An 18,805-nucleotide genomic window follows, 5' to 3' on the forward strand; every position below is an offset into this window, starting at 1 on the left:
ACAACACTGTGTGTGAGTGTGTTTGTTGGGGGGGGGCATCTGCGGCCCGCTAATCTTATCGGCTAGTCTTATCGGCTGCTATCTGAATGGGTCTTTCGGACAATTTTTCTTGGGTCACTATAACTATTTTTTTGGGGGGGTTGTAACGGCTAACTGTGAAACAAACCAAACTCTGTGAATCACTCCACTCAAGCTCACACAATATAAATAACAGACGTACAGTGCATGCATCCATGGCAGATTTGTGATATGTGCACCTAGGCCAAAGCTCATAGTTACATGTGTTGTATCAGGGATATGTTGCGGTACTATAGTACATGGATAGCCTTAGTTAAATATGTCCTGTCACATATGTTGACATTAGTTAAATATGTCCTGTCACATATGTTGACATTAGTTAAATATGTCCTGTCACATATGTTGACATTAGTTAAATATGTCCTGTCACATATGTTGACATTAGTTAAATATGTCCTGTCACATATGTGGACATTAGTTAAATATGTCCTGTCACATATGTTGACATTAGTTAAATATGTCCTGTCACATATGTTGACATTAGTTAAATATGTCCTGTCACATATGTTGACATTAGTTAAATATGTCCTGTCACATATGTTGACATTAGTTAAATATGTCCTGTCACATATGTTGACATTAGTTAAATATGTCCTGTCACATATGTTGACATTAGTTAAATATGTCCTGTCACATATGTGGACATTAGTTAAATATGTCCTGTCACATATGTGGACATTAGTTAAATATGTCCTGTCACATATGTTGACATTAGTTAAATATGTCCTGTCACATATGTTGACATTAGTTAAATATGTCCTGTCACATATGTTGACATTAGTTAAATATGTCCTGTCACATATGTGGACATTAGTTAAATATGTCCTGTCACATATGTTGACATTAGTTAAATATGTCCTGTCACATATGTTGACATTAGTTAAATATGTCCTGTCACATATGTTGACATTAGTTAAATATGTCCTGTCACATATGTTGACATTAGTTAAATATGTCCTGTCACATATGTTGACATTAGTTAAATATGTCCTGTCACATATGTTGACATTAGTTAAATATGTCCTGTCACATATGTGGACATTAGTTAAATATGTCCTGTCACATATGTTGACATTAGTTAAATATGTCCTGTCACATATGTTGACATTAGTTAAATATGTCCTGTCACATATGTGGACATTAGTTAAATATGTCCTGTCACATATATGAACATTAGTTAAATATGTCCTGTCACATATATGAACATTAGTTAAATATGTCCTGTCACATATGTTGACATTAGTTAAATATGTCCTGTCACATATGTTGACATTAGTTAAATATGTCCTGTCACATATGTGGACATTAGTTAAATATGTCCTGTCACATATATGAACATTAGTTAAATATGTTCTGTCACATATGTGGACATTAGTTAAATATGTTCTGTCACATATGTGGACATTAGTTAAATATGTTCTGTCACATATGTGGACATTAGTTAAATATGTTCTGTCACATATGTGGACATTAGTTAAATATGTTCTGTCACATATGTGGACATTAGTTAAATATGTTCTGTCACATATGTTGACATTAGTTAAATATGTCCTGTCACATATGTTGACATTAGTTAAATATGTTCTGTCACATATGTTGACATTAGTTAAATATGTTCTGTCACATATGTTGACATTAGTTAAATATGTTCTGTCACATATGTTGACATTAGTTAAATATGTCCTGTCACATATGTGGACATTAGTTAAATATGTCCTGTCACATATGTTGACATTAGTTAAATATGTCCTGTCACATATGTTGACATTAGTTAAATATGTCCTGTCACATATGTGGACATTAGTTAAATATGTCCTGTCACATATATGAACATTAGTTAAATATGTCCTGTCACATATGTGGACATTAGTTAAATATGTCCTGTCACATATATGAACATTAGTTAAATATGTTCTGTCACACATGAATGCAGGGGTCAACTTTGGTTTTGGAAGTGGGGGGTGGGGGCATGTCCCCCGTCCCCCGTCCCCATTGAAAGTTGCGCCCCTGTATGTTGCGCCCCTGTACTTGCCTACCTGGTTAAATAAAGGTGAAATAAAATTTAAAAAATGAACACAAGTCACCTGATTCTATTGCATCCGGTGGTTATCAATCTTATACAGTACAGTGGGCAACGCAGTACTCACTCCACTCATATGATTGGTTCTTAAATGTCACCCGTATGGGCTGTTCATTCATTCCACAAAACTAATTGGGTAAAGAGTGTGTATACAGTAAGTGTATTTAAAAAGAGAGAACCTTCTTATCCTCCTGATTCTGTTCCCAGGAGCGAGAGGTGCTCTTTTATTTCCTCCTCCAGAAAGGTCAGACACTGTGTTCTCCCTTAATTGATTATTTAAATGCAGCGTGTGGAGCGATGGGGGAGGAGATGGAAAAGAGACATGGAGAGACGGGGAAAGTAGGAAATGCAAGGGGGAGAGATGGAAAAGAGACAGGGAGAGACAGAGGAGGTGGGAAAGGCAAGGGGAGAGACGGAAAAGAGACGGGGAGAGACAGAGGAGGTGGGAAAGGCGAGGGGAAGAGATGGAAAAGAGACAGGGAGAGACAGAGGAGGTAGGAAAGGCAAGGGGAAGAGATGGGAAAGAGACAGGGAGAGACAGGGAGATGGGAATGAGACAGGGGGAGACAGGGGAGGTGGGAAAGGTGAGGGAAAGAGATGGAAAAGAGACAGGGAGAGATGGGGAGATGGGAAAGGCGAGGGGAAGAGATGGGAAAGAGACAGGGAGAGATGGGGAGGTGGGAAAGGCAAGGGGGAGAGATGGAAAAGACACAGGGAGAGACAGTGGAGGTGGGAAAGGCAAGGGGGAGAGATGGAAAAGAGACAGGGAGAGACGGGGAAAGTAGGAAATGCAAGGTGGAGAGATGGGAAAGAGACAGGGAGAGATGGGGAGATGGGAAAGGCGAGTGGAAGAGATGGAAAAGAGACAGGGAGAGACAGGGTAGGTGGGAAAGGCGAGGGGAAGAGATGGGAAAGAGACAGGGAGAGACAGGGTAGGTGAGAAAGGCGAGGGGAGAGGTGGAAAAGAGACAGGGAGAGACAGGGTAGGTGGGAAAGGCGAGGGGAAGAGATGGGAAAGAGACAGGGAGAGAAGGGGAGATTGGAAAGGTGAGGGGAAGAGATGGAAAAGAGAAGGGAGAGATGGGGAGACGGGAAAGAGACAGGGGGAGACAGGGGAGGTGGGAAAGTTGAGGGAAAGAGATGGAAAAGAGACAGGGAGAGATGGGGAGATGGGAAAGGCGAGGGGGAGAGATGGGAAAGAGACAGGGAGATATGGGGAGGTGGGAAAGGCAAGGGGGAGAGATGGAAAAGACACAGGGAGAGACGGGGAAAGTAGGAAATGCAAGGTGGAGAGATGGAAAAGAGACAGGGAGAGATGGGGAGATGGGAAAGGCGAGGGGAGAGATGGAAAAGAGACAGGGAGAGACAGAGGAGGTGGGAAAGGCGAGGGGAAGAGATGGGAAAGAGACAGGGAGAGACGGGGAGATTGGAAAGGTGAGGGGAAGAGATGGAAAAGAGAAGGGAGAGACGGGGAGATGGGAAAGGCGAGGGGAGAGATGGAAAAGAGACAGGGAGAGACAGAGGAGGTGGGAAAGGCGAGGGGAAGAGATGGAAAAGAGACAGAGAGAGACAGAGGAGGTAGGAAAGGCAAGGGGAAGAGATGGGAAAGAGACAGGGAGAGACGGGGAGACGGGAAAGAGACAGGGGGAGACAGGGGAGGTGGGAAAGGTGAGGGAAAGAGATGGAAAAGAGACAGGGAGAGATGGGGAGATGGGAAAGGCGAAGGGAAGAGATGGGAAAGAGACAGGGAGAGATGGGGAGGTGGGAAAGGCAAGGGGGAGAGATGGAAAAGACACAGGGAGAGATGGGAAAGTAGGAAATGCAAGGTGGAGAGATGGAAAAGAGACAGGGAGAGATGGGGAGATGGGAAAGGCGAGGGGAAGAGATGGAAAAGAGACAGGGAGAGATGGGGAGATTGGAAAGGCGAGGGGAAGAGATGGAAAAAAGAAGGGAGAGATGGCGAGATTGGAAAGGCGAGGGGGAGAGATGGGAAAGAGACAGGGAGAGACAGGGAGATGGGAAAGAGACAGGGAGAGACGGGGGAGGTGGGAAAGGCAAGGGGAAGAAATGGAAAAGAGACAGGGAGAGATGGGGAGATGGGAAAGGCGAGGGGAAGAGATGGGAAAGAGACAGGGAGAGATGGGGAGGTCGGAAAGGCGAGGGGGAGAGATGGGAAAGAGACAGGGGGAGTTGGGGAGGTGGGAAAGGCAAGGGGAAGAGATGGGAAAGACACAGGGAGAGACAGAGGAGGTGGGAAAGGCAAGGGGGAGAGACGGAAAAGACACAGGGAGAAACAGAGGAGGTGGGAAAGGCAAGGGGGAGAGATGGAAAAGAGACAGGGAGAGACAGGGAAAGTAGGAAATGCAAGGTGGAGAGATGGAAAAGAGACAGGGAGAGATGGGGAGATGGGAAAGGCGAGGGGAAGAGATGGAAAAGAGACAGGGAGAGACAGGGTAGGTGGGAAAGGCGAGGGGAAGAGATGGGAAAGAGAAGGGAGAGACGGGGAGATGGGAAAGAGACAGGGAGAGATGGGGAGGTGGGAAAGGCGAGGGGAACAGATGGAAAAGAGAAGGGGGAGACGGGGAGATGGGAAATGCGAGGGGGAGAGATGGGAAAGAGACAGGGAGAGATGGGGAGGTGGGAAAGGCGAGGGGAAGAGATGGAAAAAAGAAGGGAGAGACGGCGAGATGGGAAAGGCGAGGGGAAGAGATGGAAAAAAGAAGGGAGAGACGGCGAGATGGGAAAGGCGAGGGGGAGAGATGGGAAAGAGACAGGGAGAGACAGGGAGATGGGAAAGAGACAGGGAGAGACGGGGGAGGTGGGAAAGGCGAGGGGAAGAAATGGAAAAGAGACAGGGAGAGATGGGGAGGTCGGAAAGGCGAGGGTGAGAGATGGGAAAGAGACAGGGGGAGACAGAGGAGGTGGGAAAGGCAAGGGGGAGAGATGGAAAAGACACAGGGAGAGAAAGAGGAGGTGGGAAATGCAAGGGGGAGAGATGGGAAAGAGACAGGGAGAGATGGGGAGGTGGGAAAGGCGAGGGGAAGAGATGGAAAAAAGAAGGGAGAGACGGCGAGATGGGAAAGGCGAGGGGGAGAGATGGGAAAGAGACAGGGAGAGACAGGGAGATGGGAAAGAGACAGGGAGAGACGGGGGAGGTGGGAAAGGCGAGGGGAAGAAATGGAAAAGAGACAGGGAGAGATGGGGAGGTCGGAAAGGCGAGGGTAAGAGATGGGAAAGAGACAGGGGGAGTTGGGGAGGTGGGAAATGCAAGGGAAAGAGACAGGGAGAGACAGAGGAGGTGGGAAAGGCAAGGGGGGGAGATGGAAAAGACACAGGGAGAGAAAGAGGAGGTGGGAAATGCAAGGGGGAGAGATGGAAAAGAGACAGGGAGAGATGGGGAGATGGGAAAGGCGAAGGGAAGAGATGGGAAAGAGACAGGGAGAGATGGGGAGGTGGGAAAGGCAAGGGGGAGAGATGGAAAAGACACAGGGAGAGACGGGGAAAGTAGGAAATGCAAGGTGGAGAGATGGAAAAGAGACAGGGAGAGATGGGGAGATGGGAAAGGTGAGGGGAAGAGATGGAAAAGAGACAGGGAGAGACAGGGTAGGTGGGAAAGGCGAGGGGAAGAGATGGAAAAGAGACAGGGAGAGATGGGGAGATTGGAAAGGCGAGGGGAAGAGATGGAAAAAAGAAGGGAGAGATGGCGAGATTGGAAAGGCGAGGGGGAGAGATGGGAAAGAGACAGGGAGAGACAGGGAGATGGGAAAGAGACAGGGAGAGACGGGGGAGGTGGGAAAGGCAAGGGGAAGAAATGGAAAAGAGACAGGGAGAGATGGGGAGATGGGAAAGGCGAGGGGAAGAGATGGGAAAGAGACAGGAGAGATGGGGAGGTCGGAAAGGCGAGGGGAGAGATGGGAAAGAGACAGGGAGAGTTGGGGAGGTGGGAAAGGCAAGGGAAGAGATGGGAAAGACACAGGGAGAGACAGAGGAGGAGGTGGGAAAGGCAAGGGGAGAGACGGAAAAGACACAGGAGAAACAGAGGAGGTGGGAAAGGCAAGGGGAGAGATGGAAAAGAGACAGGGAGAGACAGGGAAAGTAGGAAATGCAAGGTGGAGAGATGGAAAAGAGACAGGGAGAGATGGGGAGATGGGAAAGGCGAGGGGAAGAGATGGAAAAGAGAAGGAGAGACAGGGAGGTGGGAAAGGCGAGGGGAAGAGATGGGAAAGAGAAGGAGAGACGGGGAGATGGGAAAGAGACAGGAGAGATGGGGAGGTGGGAAAGGCGAGGGGAACAGATGGAAAAGAGAAGGGAGAGACGGGGAGATGGGAAAGGCGAGGGGAGAGATGGGAAAGAGACAGGGAGAGATGGGGAGGTGGAAAGGCGAGGGGAAGAGATGGAAAGAGAAGAGAGGAGATGGGAAAGGCGAGGGAAGAGATGGAAAAAGAAGGGAGAGACGGGGAGATGGGAAAGGCGAGGGGAGAGATGGGGGAAAGAGACAGGGAGAGACAGGGAGATGGGAAAGAGACAGGAGAGACGGGGGAGGTGGGAAAGGCGAGGGGAAGAAATGGAAAAGAGACAGGGAGAGATGGGGAGGTCGGAAAGGCGAGGGTGAGAGATGGGAAAGAGACAGGGGGAGACAGAGGAGGTGGGAAAGGCAAGGGGGAGAGATGGAAAAGACACAGGGAGAGAAGGGGAGGTGGGAAATGCAAGGGGGAGAGATGGAAAAGAGACAGGGAGAGATGGGGAGATGGGAAAGGCGAAGGGAAGAGATGGGAAAGAGACAGGGAGAGATGGGGAGGTGGGAAAGGCAAGGGGGAGAGATGGAAAAGACACAGGGAGAGACGGGGAAAGTAGGAAATGCAAGGTGGAGAGATGGAAAAGAGACAGGGAGAGATGGGGAGATGGGAAAGGTGAGGGGAAGAGATGGAAAAGAGACAGGGAGAGACAGGGTAGGTGGGAAAGGCGAGGGGAAGAGATGGAAAAGAGACAGGGAGAGATGGGGAGATTGGAAAGGCGAGGGGAAGAGATGGAAAAAAGAAGGGAGAGATGTTGAGATTGGAAAGGCGAGGGGGAGAGATGGGAAAGAGACAGGGAGAGACAGGGAGATGGGAAAGAGACAGGGAGAGACGGGGGAGGTGGGAAAGGCAAGGGGAAGAAATGGAAAAGAGACAGGGAGAGATGGGGAGATGGGAAAGGCGAGGGGAAGAGATGGGAAAGAGACAGGGAGAGATGGGGAGGTGGGAAAGGCGAGGGGGAGAGATGGGAAAGAGACAGGGGGAGTTGGGGAGGTGGGAAAGGCAAGGGGAAGAGATGGGAAAGACACAGGGAGAGACAGAGGAGGTGGGAAAGGCAAGGGGGAGAGACGGAAAAGACACAGGGAGAAACAGAGGAGGTGGGAAAGGCAAGGGGGAGAGATGGAAAAGAGACAGGAGAGACAGGGAGAGTGGGAAATGCAAGGTGGAGAGATGGAAAAAGAGACAGGGAGAGATGGGGAGATGGGAAAGGCGAGGGGAAGAGATGGAAAGAGACAGGAGAGACAGGGTAGGTGGGAAAGGCGAGGGGAAGAGATGGGAAAGAGAAGGGGAGAGGCAAGGGGAGATGGGAAAGAGACAGGGAGAGATGGGGAGGTGGGAAGGGAGGGAACAGATGGAAAAGAGAGGGGAGACGGGGAGATGGGAAATGCGAGGGGGAGAGATGGGAAAGAGACAGGGAGAGATGGGGAGGTGGGAAAGGCGAGGGGAAGAGATGGAAAAAAGAAGGGAGAGACGGCGAGATGGGAAAGGCGAGGGGGAGAGATGGGAAAGAGACAGGGAGAGACAGGGAGATGGGAAAGAGACAGGGAGAGACGGGGGAGGTGGGAAAGGCGAGGGGAAGAAATGGAAAAGAGACAGGGAGAGATGGGGAGGTCGGAAAGGCGAGGGTGAGAGATGGGAAAGAGACAGGGGGAGTTGGGGAGGTGGGAAATGCAAGGGGAAGAGATGGGAAAGAGACAGGGAGAGACAGAGGAGGTGGGAAAGGCAAGGGGGAGAGATGGAAAAGACACAGGGAGAGAAAGAGGAGGTGGGAAATGCAAGGGGGAGAGATGGAAAAGAGACAGGGAGAGACAGGGAAAGTAGGAAATGCAAGGTGGAGAGATGGAAAAGAGACAGGGAGAGGTGGGGAGATGGGAAAGGCGAGGGGAAGAGATGGAAAAGAGACAGGGAGAGACAGGGTAGGTGGGAAAGGCGAGGGGAAGAGATGGGAAAGAGACAGGGAGAGACGGGGAGATTGGAAAGGCGAGGGGAAGAGATGGAAAAGAGAAGGGAGAGACGGGGAGATGGGAAAGGCGAGGGGGAGAGATGGGAAAGAGACAGGGGGAGTAGGGGAGGTGGGAAAGGCAAGGGGAAGAGATGGGAAAGACACAGGGAGAGACAGAGGAGGTGGGAAAGGCAAGGGGAGAGATGGAAAAGACACAGGGAGAAACAGAGGAGTGGGAAAGGCAAGGGGAGAGATGGAAAAGAGACAGGGAGAGACAGGGAAAGTAGGAAATGCAAGGTGGACAGATGGAAAAGAGACAGGGAGAGATGGGGAGATGGGAAATGCGAGGGGAAGAGATGGAAAAGAGACAGGGAGAGACAGGGAGGTGGGAAAGGCGAGGGGAAGAGATGGGAAAGAGAAGGGAGAGACGGGGAGATGGGAAAGGCGAGGGGGAGAGATGGGAAAGAGAAGGGAGAGATGGGGAGGTGGGAAAGGTGAGGGGGAGAGATGGGAAAGAGACAGGGAGAGACGGGGAGAGACGGGGGAGGTGGGAAAGGCGAGGGGAAGAAATGGAAAAGAGACAGGGAGAGATGGGGAGATGGGAAAGGCGAGGGGAAGAGATGGGAAAGAGACAGGGAGATATGGGGAGGTGGGAAAGGTGAGGGGAAGAGATGGGAAAGGCGAGGGGAAGAGATGGAAAAGAGAAGGGAGAAGGAGGAGATGGGAAAGGGGAGGGGGAGAGATGGGAAAGAGAAGGGAGAGACGGGGAGATAGGAAAGGCGAGGGGAAGAGATGGGAAAGAGACAGGGAGAGATGGGGAGATGGGAAAGGCGAGGGGAAGAGATGGAAAAAAGATGGGAGAGACGGGGAGATGGGAAAGGCGAGGGGGAGAGATGGGAAAGAGAAGGGAGAGACGGGGAGATGGGAAAGAGACAGGGAGAGATGGGGAGGTGGGAAAGGCGAGGGGAAGAGATGGAAAAAAGAAGGGAGAGACGGCGAGATGGGAAAGGCGAGGCGAGGGGGAGAGATGGGAAAGAGACAGGGAGAGACAGGGAGATGGGAAAGAGACAGGGAGAGACGGGGGAGGTGGGAAAGGCGAGGGGAAGAAATGGAAAAGAGACAGGGAGAGATGGGGAGGTCGGAAAGGCAAGGGTGAGCGATGGGAAAGAGACAGGGGGAGTTGGGGAGGTGGGAAAGGCAAGGGGAAGAGATGGGAAAGAGACAGGGAGAGACAGAGGAGGTGGGAAAGGCAAGGGGGAGAGATGGAAAAGACACAGGGAGAGACAGAGGAGGTGGGAAATGCAAGGGGGAGAGATGGAAAAGAGACAGGGAGAGACAGGGAAAGTAGGAAATGCAAGGTGGAGAGATGGAAAAGAGACAGGGAGAGATGGGGAGATGGAAAGGCGAGGGAAGAGATGGAGAAGAGACAGGAGAGACAGGGAGGTGGAAAGGCGAGGGGAAGAGATGGGAAAAAGAGACAGGAGAGATTGGGGAGGTGGAAAGGAGAGGGAAGAGATGGAAAAGAGAAGGGAGAGACAGGGAGATGGGAAAGGCGAGGGGAAGAGATGGAAAAGAGACAGGGAGAGACGGGGAGAGAACGGGGGAGGTGGGGAAGGCGAGGGGAAGAAATGGAAAAGAGACATGGAGAGATGGGGAGATGGGAAAGGCGAAGGGAAGAGATGGGAAAGAGACAGGGAGAGATGGGGAGGTGGGAAAGGCGAGGGGAAGAGATGGGAAAGAGACAGGGAGATATGACGAGGTGGGAAAGGCGAGGGGAAGAGATGGGAAAGGCGAGGGGAAGAGATGGAAAAGAGAAGGGAGAAGGAGGAGATGGGAAAGGGGAGGGGGAGAGATGGGAAAGGCGAGGGGAAGAGATGGAAAAGAGAAGGGAGAGACGGGGAGATGGGAAAGGCGAGGGGAAGAGATGGGAAAGAGAAGGGAGAGAAGGGGAGGTGGGAAAGGCGAGGGGAAGAGATGGGAAAGAGACAGGGAGAGATGGGGAGATGGGAAAGGCGAGGGGAAGAGATGGAAAAAAGAAGGGAGAGACGGGGAGATGGGAAAGGCGAGGAGGAGAGATGGGAAAGAGAAGGGAGAGATGGGGAGATGGGAAAGAGACAGGGAGAGATGGGGAGATGGGAAAGAGAAGAGAGATGGGGAGATTGGAAAGGCGAGGGGAAGAGATGGAAAAAAGAAGGGAGAGACGGGGAGATGGGAAAGGCGAGGGGGAGAGATGGGAAAGAGAAGAGAGAGACGGGGAGGTGGGAAAGAGAAGGGAGAGACGGGGAGGTGGGAAAGGCGAGGGGAGAGATGGGAAAGAGAAGGGAGAGACGGGGAGATGGTAAAGGCGAGGGGAGAGACGGGAAAGAGAAGGGAGAGACGGGGAGATGGGAAAGGCGAGGGGAAGAGATGGAAAAGAGAAGGGAGAGACGGGGAGATGGGAAAGGCGAGGGGAAGAGATGGGAATGAGAAGGGAGAGAAGGGGAGATGGGAAAGGCGAGGGGAAGAGATGGAAAAGAGAAGGGAGAGACAGGGAGATGGGAAAGGCGAGGGGAAGAGATGGAAAAGAGAAGGGAGAAATGGGGAGGTGGGAAAGGCGAGGGGGAGAGATGGGAAAGAGACAGGGAGAGATGGGGAGGTGGGAAAGGCGAGGGGAAGAGATGGGAAAGAGACAGGGAGAGATGGGGAGAGACGGGGGAGGTGGGAAAGGCGAGGGGAAGAGATGGGAAAGAGACAGGGAGAGATGGGGAGGTGGGAAAGGCGAGGGGAAGAGATGGGAAAGGCGAGGGGAAGAGATGGGAAAGGGGAGGGGGAGAGACGGGAAAGAGAAGGAGAGACGGGGAGATGGGAAAGGCGAGGGGAAGAGATGGGAAAGAGACAGTGAGAGATGGGGAGATGGGAAAGGCGAGGGGAAGAGATGGAAAAAAGAAGAGAGAGACGGGGAGATGGGAAAGGCGAGGGGGGAAGATGGGAAAGAAGGAGAGAGGAGATGGGAAAGAGAAGAGAGATGGGGAGATGGAAAGGCGAGGGGAAGAGATGGAAAAGAAGGAGAGACGGGAGATGGGAAAGGCGAGGGGAGAGATGGGAAAGAGACAGGAGAGACGGTGGGAGAGGGGAAAGGGAGGTGGGGGGAGAGATGGGAAAGAGAAGGAGAGACGGGGAGATGGTAAAAGGCGAGGGGAAGAGATGGAAAAGAGAAGGAGAGACAGGGAGATGGGAAAGGCGAGGGGGAAGAGATGGAAAAGAGAAGGAGAGATGGGGAGATGGGAAAGGCGAGGGAAAGAGATGGTAAAGAGAAGGGAGAGACGGGGAGATGGGAAAGGCGAAGGGGAGAGATGGAAAAGAGACAGGGAGAGACGGGGAGATGGGAAAGAGAAGAGAGACGGGGAGATGGGAAAGGCGAGGGGAAGAGATGGAAAAGAGAAGGGAGAGACGGGGGGGTGGGAAAGGCGAGGGAAAGAGATGGTAAAGAGAAGGGAGAGACGGGGAGATGGGAAAGGCAAGGGGAAGACATGGAAAAGAGAAGGGAGAGACGGGGAGATGGGAAAGGCGAGGGGAAGAGATGGAAAAGAGAAGGGAGAGACGGGGAGATGGGAAAGGCGAGGGGGAGAGATGGGAAAGAGACAGGGAGAGACGGGGAGATGGGAAAGGCAGGGGGAAGAGATGGGAAAGAGAAGGGAGAGAAGGGGAGATGGGAAAGGCGAGGGGAAGAGATGGAAAAGAGAAGGGAGAGACAGGGAGATGGGAAAGGCGAGGGGAAGAGATGGAAAAGAGAAGGGAGAGACAGGGAGATGGGAAAGGGCGAGGGGAAGAGATGGAAAAGAGAAGGGAGAAATGGGGAGGTGGAAAGGCGAGGGGAAGAGATGGAAAGAGACAGGAGAGATGGGGAGATGGGAAAGGCGAGGGGAAGAGATGGGAAAGAGAAGGGAGAGATGGGGAGAGGGAGGTGGGAAAGGCGAGGGGAAGAGATGGAAAAAGAAGGAGAGACGGGGAGATGGGAAAGACGAGGGGAGAGATGGGAAAAAGAGAGGGAGAGACGGGGAGGTGGGAAAGAGAAGGGAGAGAGGGGAGGTGGGAAAGGCGAAGGAGAGATGGGAAAGAGAAGGGAGATGGGGAGATGGGAAAGGCGAGGTGGAGAGATGGAAAGAGAAGGAGAGACGGGGAGATGGGAAAGGCGAGGGGAAGAGATGGAAAGAGAAGGAGAGGAGGGGGGTGGGAAAGGCGAGGGGAAGAGATGGTAAAGAGAAGGGAGAGACGGGGAGATGGGAAAGGCAAGGGGAAGACATGGAAAAGAGAAGGGAGAGACGGGGAGATGGGAAAGGCGAGGGGAAGAGATGGAAAAGAGAAGGGAGAGACGGGGAGATGGGAAAGACGAGGGGAGAGATGGGAAAGAGACAGGAGAGACGGGGAGATGGGAAAGGCGAGGGGAAGAGATGGGAATGAGAAGGAGAGAGGGGAGATGGGAAAGGCGAGGGAAGAGATGGAAAAGAGAAGGAGAGACAGGGAGATGGGAAAGGCGAGGGGAAGAGATGGAAAAGAGAAGGAGAGACAGGGAGATGGGAAAGGCGAGGGAAGAGATGGAAAAGAGAAGGAGAAATGGGAGAGATGGAAAAAGGCGAGGGGGAGAGATGGGAAAGAGACAGGAGAGATGGGGAGGTGGGAAAGGCGAGGGGAAGAGATGGGAAAAAGGGAGAGATGGGGAGAGATGGGGGGAGGTGGGAAAGGCGAGGGGAAGAGATGGGAAAGAGACAGGGAGAGATGGGGAGGTGGGAAAGGCGAGGGGAAGAGATGGGAAAGGCGAGGGGAAGAGATGGGAAAGGGGAGGGGGAGAGACGGGAAAGAGAAGGGAGAGACGGGGAGATAGGAAAGGCGAGGGGAAGAGATGGGAAAGAGACAGGGAGAGATGGGGAGATGGGAAAGGCGAGGGGAAGAGATGGAAAAAAGAAGAGAGAGACGGGGAGATGGGAAAGGCGAGGGGGAGAGATGGGAAAAAGAAGGGAGAGACGGGGAGATGGGAAAGAGACAGGGAGACGGGAGATGGGAAAGAGAAGAGAGATGGGGAGATTGGAAAAGAGGGAAGAGATGGAAAAAGAAGGGAGAGACGGGGAGATGGGAAAGGCGAGGGGGAGAGATGGGAAAGAGAAGGGAGAGACGGGGAGGTGGGAAAGAGAAGGGAGAGACGGGGAGGTGGGAAAGGGAGAGAGATGGGAAAGAGAAGGAGAGACAGGGGAGATGGGTAAAGAGGGGGAAGAGGTGGAGAGAGACGGGAAAGAGAAGGAGAGACGGGGAGATGGAAAGGCGAGGGGAAGAGATGGAAAAGAGAAGGGAGAGACGGGGAGATGGGAAAGGCGAGGGGAAGAGATGGAAAATAGAAGAGAGAGACCGGGAGATGGGAAAGGCGAGGGGGAGAGATGGGAAAAAGAAGGGAGAGACGGGGAGATGGGAAAGAGACAGGGAGAGACGGGGAGATGGGAAAGAGAAGAGAGATGGGGAGATTGGAAAGGCGGAGGGGAAGAGATGGGAAAGAGAAGGGAGAGACGGGGAGGTGGGAAAGAGAAGGGAGAGACGGGGAGGTGGGAAAGGCGAGGGGAGAGATGGGAAAGAGAAGGGAGAGACGGGGAGATGGTAAAGGCGAGGTGGAGAGACGGGAAAGAGAAGGGAGAGACGGGGAGATGGGAAAGGCGAGGGGAAGAGATGGAAAAGAGAAGGGAGAGACGGGGAGATGGGAAAGGCGAGGGAAAGAGATGGTAAAGAGAAGGGAGAGACGATGAGATGGGAAAGGCAAGGGGAAGACATGGAAAAGAGAAGGGAGAGACGGGGAGATGGGAAAGGCGAGGGGGAGAGATGGGAAAGAGACAGGGAGAGACGGAGAGATGGGAAAGAGAAGAGAGATGGGGAGATTGGAAAGGCGAGGGGAAGAGATGGAAAAAAGAAGGGAGAGACGGGGAGATGGGAAAGGCGAGGGGGAGAGATGGGAAAGAGAAGAGAGAGACGGGGAGGTGGGAAAGAGAAGGGAGAGACGGGGAGGTGGGAAAGGCGAGGGGGAGAGATGGGAAAGAGAAGGGAGAGACGGGGAGATGGGAAAGGCGAGGGAAGAGATGGGAAAGAGAAGGGAGAGACGGGGAGATGGGAAAGGCGAGGGGAAGAGATGGAAAAGAGAAGGGAGAGACAGGGAGATGGGAAAGGCGAGGGGAAGAGATGGAAAAGAGAAGGGAGAAATGGGGAGGTGGGAAAGGCGAGGGGGAGAGATGGGAAAGAGAAGGGAGAAGGAGGAGATGGGAAAGGGGAGGGGGAGAGATGGGAAAGAGAAGGGAGAGACGGGGAGATAGGAAAGGCGAGGGGAAGAGATGGGAAAGAGACAGGGAGAGATGGGGAGATGGGAAAGGCGAGGGGAAGAGATGGAAAAGAGAAGGGAGAGACGGGGAGATGGGAAAGGCGAGGGGAAGAGATGGAAAAGAGAAGGGAGAGACAGGGAGATGGGAAAGGCGAGGGGAAGAGATGGAAAAGAGAAGGGAGAAATGGGGAGGTGGGAAAGGCGAGGGGGAGAGATGGGAAAGAGAAGGGAGAAGGAGGAGATGGGAAAGGGGAGGGGGAAAGATGGGAAAGAGAATGGAGAGACGGGGAGATAGGAAAGGCGAGGGGAAGAGATGGGAAAGAGACAGGGAGAGATGGGGAGATGGGAAAGGCGAGGGGAAGAGATGGAAAAAGAAGGAGAGATGGGGAGATGGGAAAGGCGAGGGGGAGAGATGGGAAAGAGAAGGGAGAGACGGGGAGATGGGAAAGAGACAGGGAGAGACGGGGAGATGGGAAAGAGAAGAGAGATGGGGAGATTGGAAAGGCGAGGGGAAGAGATGGAAAAATGAAGGAGAGACGGGGAGATGGAAAGAGGGGAGAGATGGGAAAGAGAAGAGAGAGACGGGGAGGTGGGAAAGAGAAGGGAGAGATGGGGAGGTGGGAAAGGGAGGGGAGAGATGGGAAAGAGAAGGGAGAGGTGGGGAGATGGAAAAGGCGAGGGGAAGAGACGGGAAAGAGAAGGGAGAGACGGGGAGATGGGAAAGGCGAGGAAGAGATGGAAAAGTGAAGGAGAGACGGGGAGATGGGAAAGGCGAGGGGAAGAGATGGGAATGAGAAGGGAGAGAAGGGGAGATGGGAAAGGCGAGGGGAAGAGATGGGAAAGAGAAGGAGAAGGAGGAGATGGGAAAGGAGGGAGAGATGGGAAAGAGAAGAAGGAGAGAGGGGAGACAGGGGAAAGGCGAGGGAAGAGATGGAAAAAAAGAAGAGAGAGACAGGGGAGATGGGAAAGGCAAGGGGAGAGATGGGAAAAGAAGAAGGGAGAGACGAAAGGAGATGGGAAAGACAGGGAGAGACGGGGAGATGGGAAAGAGAAGAGAGATGGGGAGATTGGAAAGGCTTTAGGGGAAGAGATGGAAAGACACAGGAGAGATGGGGAGATGGGAAAGGCGAGGGGAAGAGATGGAAAAGAAAGGAGAGATGGGGAGATGGGAAAGGAGGGGAGAGATGGGAAAGAGAAGGAGAGACGGGGAGATGGGAAAGAGACAGGGAGATGGGAAGATGGGAAAGAGAAGAGAGAGGGGAGATGGAAAGGCGAGGGAAGAGATGGAAAGAGAAGGAGAGACGAGGAGATGGGAAAGGCGAGGAGAGATGGGAAAGAGAAGGGAGAGACGGGAGGTGGGAAAGAGAAGGGAGAGAGGGGAGAGAGGGAAAAGCGCAAGGGAGAGATGGGAAAAAGAAGGAGAGAGAAGGGGAGATGGGAAAGGCGAGGGGAGAAGATGGGAAAGAGAAGGAGAGACGGGGGAGATGGAAAAGAGGGAAGAGATGGAAAAAGAAGGAGAGACGGGGAGATGGGAAAGGCGAGGGAAGAGATGGGAAAGAGAAGGAGAGATGGGGAGATGGAAAAAGAGGGGAAGAGATGGAAAAGAGAAAGGAGAGACGGGGAGATGGGAAAGGCGAGGGGAAGAGATGGAAAGAGAAGGAGAGAAATGGGGAGGTGGGAAAGGCGAGGGGAAGAGATGGAAAGAGAAGGGAGAGATGGGGAGATGGGAAGAGCGAGGAAAGAGATGGAAAGAGAAGGGAAGGATGGAAAGAGAAGGGAGAAGGAGGGAGATGGGAAAGGGAGGGGGAGAGATGGGAAAGATGGGAAGGAGGGGGAGATGGAAAAAGGGAGGGAAGAGATGGAAAAAAGAGAGAGGACGGGGAGATGGGAAAGAGGAGAGATGGGAAGAGAAGGAGAGACGGGGAGATGGAAAGAGACAGGGAGAGATGGGGAGATGGGAAAGAGAAGAGAGATGGGGAGATTGGCAAGACGAGGGGAAGAGATGGAAAAAGGAGAGACAGGGGAGATGGAAAGGCGAGGGGGAGAGATGGGAAAGAGAAGGAGAGATGGGGAGGTGGGAAAAGAAGAAGGGAAGAGTTGGAAAGGCAAGGGGAGAGATGGGAAAGAGAAGGAGAGACGGGGAGATGGAAAGGCGAGGTGGATAGAAAGGAAAGAGAAGAGATGGGAGAGACAGGAGAGATGGGGATGGGAAAGGCGAGGGGAAGAGATGGAAAAGAGAAGGGAGAGACGGGAGATGGAAAGGAGAGACGGGAAAGAGATGGTAAAGAGAAGGAGAGACGGGGAGATGGGCAAAGGCAAGGGGAAGACATGAAAAAGAGAAGGGAGAGATGGGAGATGGGAAAGGCGAGGGGGAAGATGATGGAAAGAGAAGGAGAGACGGGGAGATGGGGAGCGAGGGGAGAAATGGGAGAAAGAGACAGGAGAGACGGAGAGATGGGAAAGAGAAGAGAGATGGGGAGATTGGAAAGGCGAGGGGAAGAGATGGAAAAAGAAGGAGAGACGGGAGATGGGAAAGGCAGGGGGAGAGATGGGAAAGAGAAGAGAGAGGGGGAGGTGGGAAAGAGAAGGGGAGACGGAGATGGGGAGGTGGGGATGGGGAGGAGGAGAGATGGGAAAGAGAAGGGAGAGATGGGGAGGTAATGAGAGGTGGAGAGAAGGGGAGAGAAGGAGAGACGGGGAGATGGGAAAAGAAGGGAAGAGATGGGGAGAAGGGAGAGACGGGGAGATGGGAAAGGCGAGGGAAGATGGGAAAGAAGAAGGAGAGACGAGGGAGATGGGAAAGGCGGAGATGGGGGAAAGAGATGGAAAAAGATGGGAGAGACAGATGGGGAGATGGGAATGGGGCGAGGGGAAGAGATGGAAAAGAGAAGGAGAGAGGGAGATGGGAAAGGTGAGGGGGAGAGATGGAAGAGAAGGAGAAGGAGGAGATGGGAAAAGGGGAGGGGGAGAGATGGGAAAGAGAAGGGAGAGAGGGGGGGAGATAGGAAAAGCGAGGGAAGAGATGGGAAAGAGACAGGGAGAGATGGGGAGATGGGAAAGGCGAGGGGAAGAGATGGAAAAGAGAAGGAGAGGACGGGAGATGGGAAAGAGGAGGGAGAGAGAAGGGAGGGGAAAGAAAGACAGGAGATGGGGAGATGGGAAAAGCGAGGGAAGAGATGGAAAAGAAGGGAGAGACAGGGAGATGGAAAGGCGAGGGGAAGATGATGGAAAGAGAGGGAGAGAATGGGGAGGTGGAAAAGACGGGGAGTGGGAAAGAGATGGGAAAGAGAAGGGAAAGAGGGAGGAGGAGATGGGAAAGGAGGGGAGAGATGGGAAAGAGAAGGAGAGACGGGGAGATGGAAAGCGAGGGGAAGAGATGGAAAGAGAGAAGGGAGAGATGGGGAGATGGGAAAGGCGAGGGGAAGAGATGGAAAGAGAAGGAGAGACGGGGAGATGGGAAAGACGAGGGGAAGAGATGGGAAAGAGAAGGAGAGATGGGGAGATGGGAAAGGCGAGGGAAGAGATGGGAAAGAGAAGGGAGAAATGGGGGAGGTGGGAAAGGCGAGGGAGAGATGGGAAAAAGGGAGAAGGAGAGATGGGAAAGGGAGGGGAGAGATGGGAAAGAGAAGGGAGAAGGACGACGGGGAGATGGAAAGGCGAGGGGAAGAGATGGGAAAGAGACAGGGAGAGATGGGGAGATGGGAAAGGCGAGGGGAAGAGATGGAAAAGAGAAGGAGAGACGGGGAGATGGGAAAGAGGGGAGAGATGGGAAAGAGACAGGAGAGATGGGGGAGATGGGAAAGGCGAGGGAAGAGATGGAATGAGAGAAGGGAGACAAGGGGAGATGGGAAAACGAGGAAGAGATGGAAAAGAGAAGGAGAGAATGAGGGGGAGATGGGAAAAGAGGGGAGAGATGGAAAAAGAGAAGGAGAAGGAGGAGATGGGAAAGGGAAGGGGGAGAGATGGGAAAGAGAAGGGGACGGGGAGGTGGAAAAGAGGCGAGAGGAAGAGATGGAAAGAAGAGAGATGGGGAGAGAGGGAGATGGGAAAGATGAGGAAGAGATGGGAAAGAGAGGGGA

The sequence above is a fragment of the Oncorhynchus keta genome, chromosome 1 (assembly GCF_023373465.1).
Source record: "Oncorhynchus keta strain PuntledgeMale-10-30-2019 chromosome 1, Oket_V2, whole genome shotgun sequence".
Classification (NCBI taxonomy): Eukaryota; Metazoa; Chordata; class Actinopteri; order Salmoniformes; family Salmonidae; genus Oncorhynchus; species Oncorhynchus keta.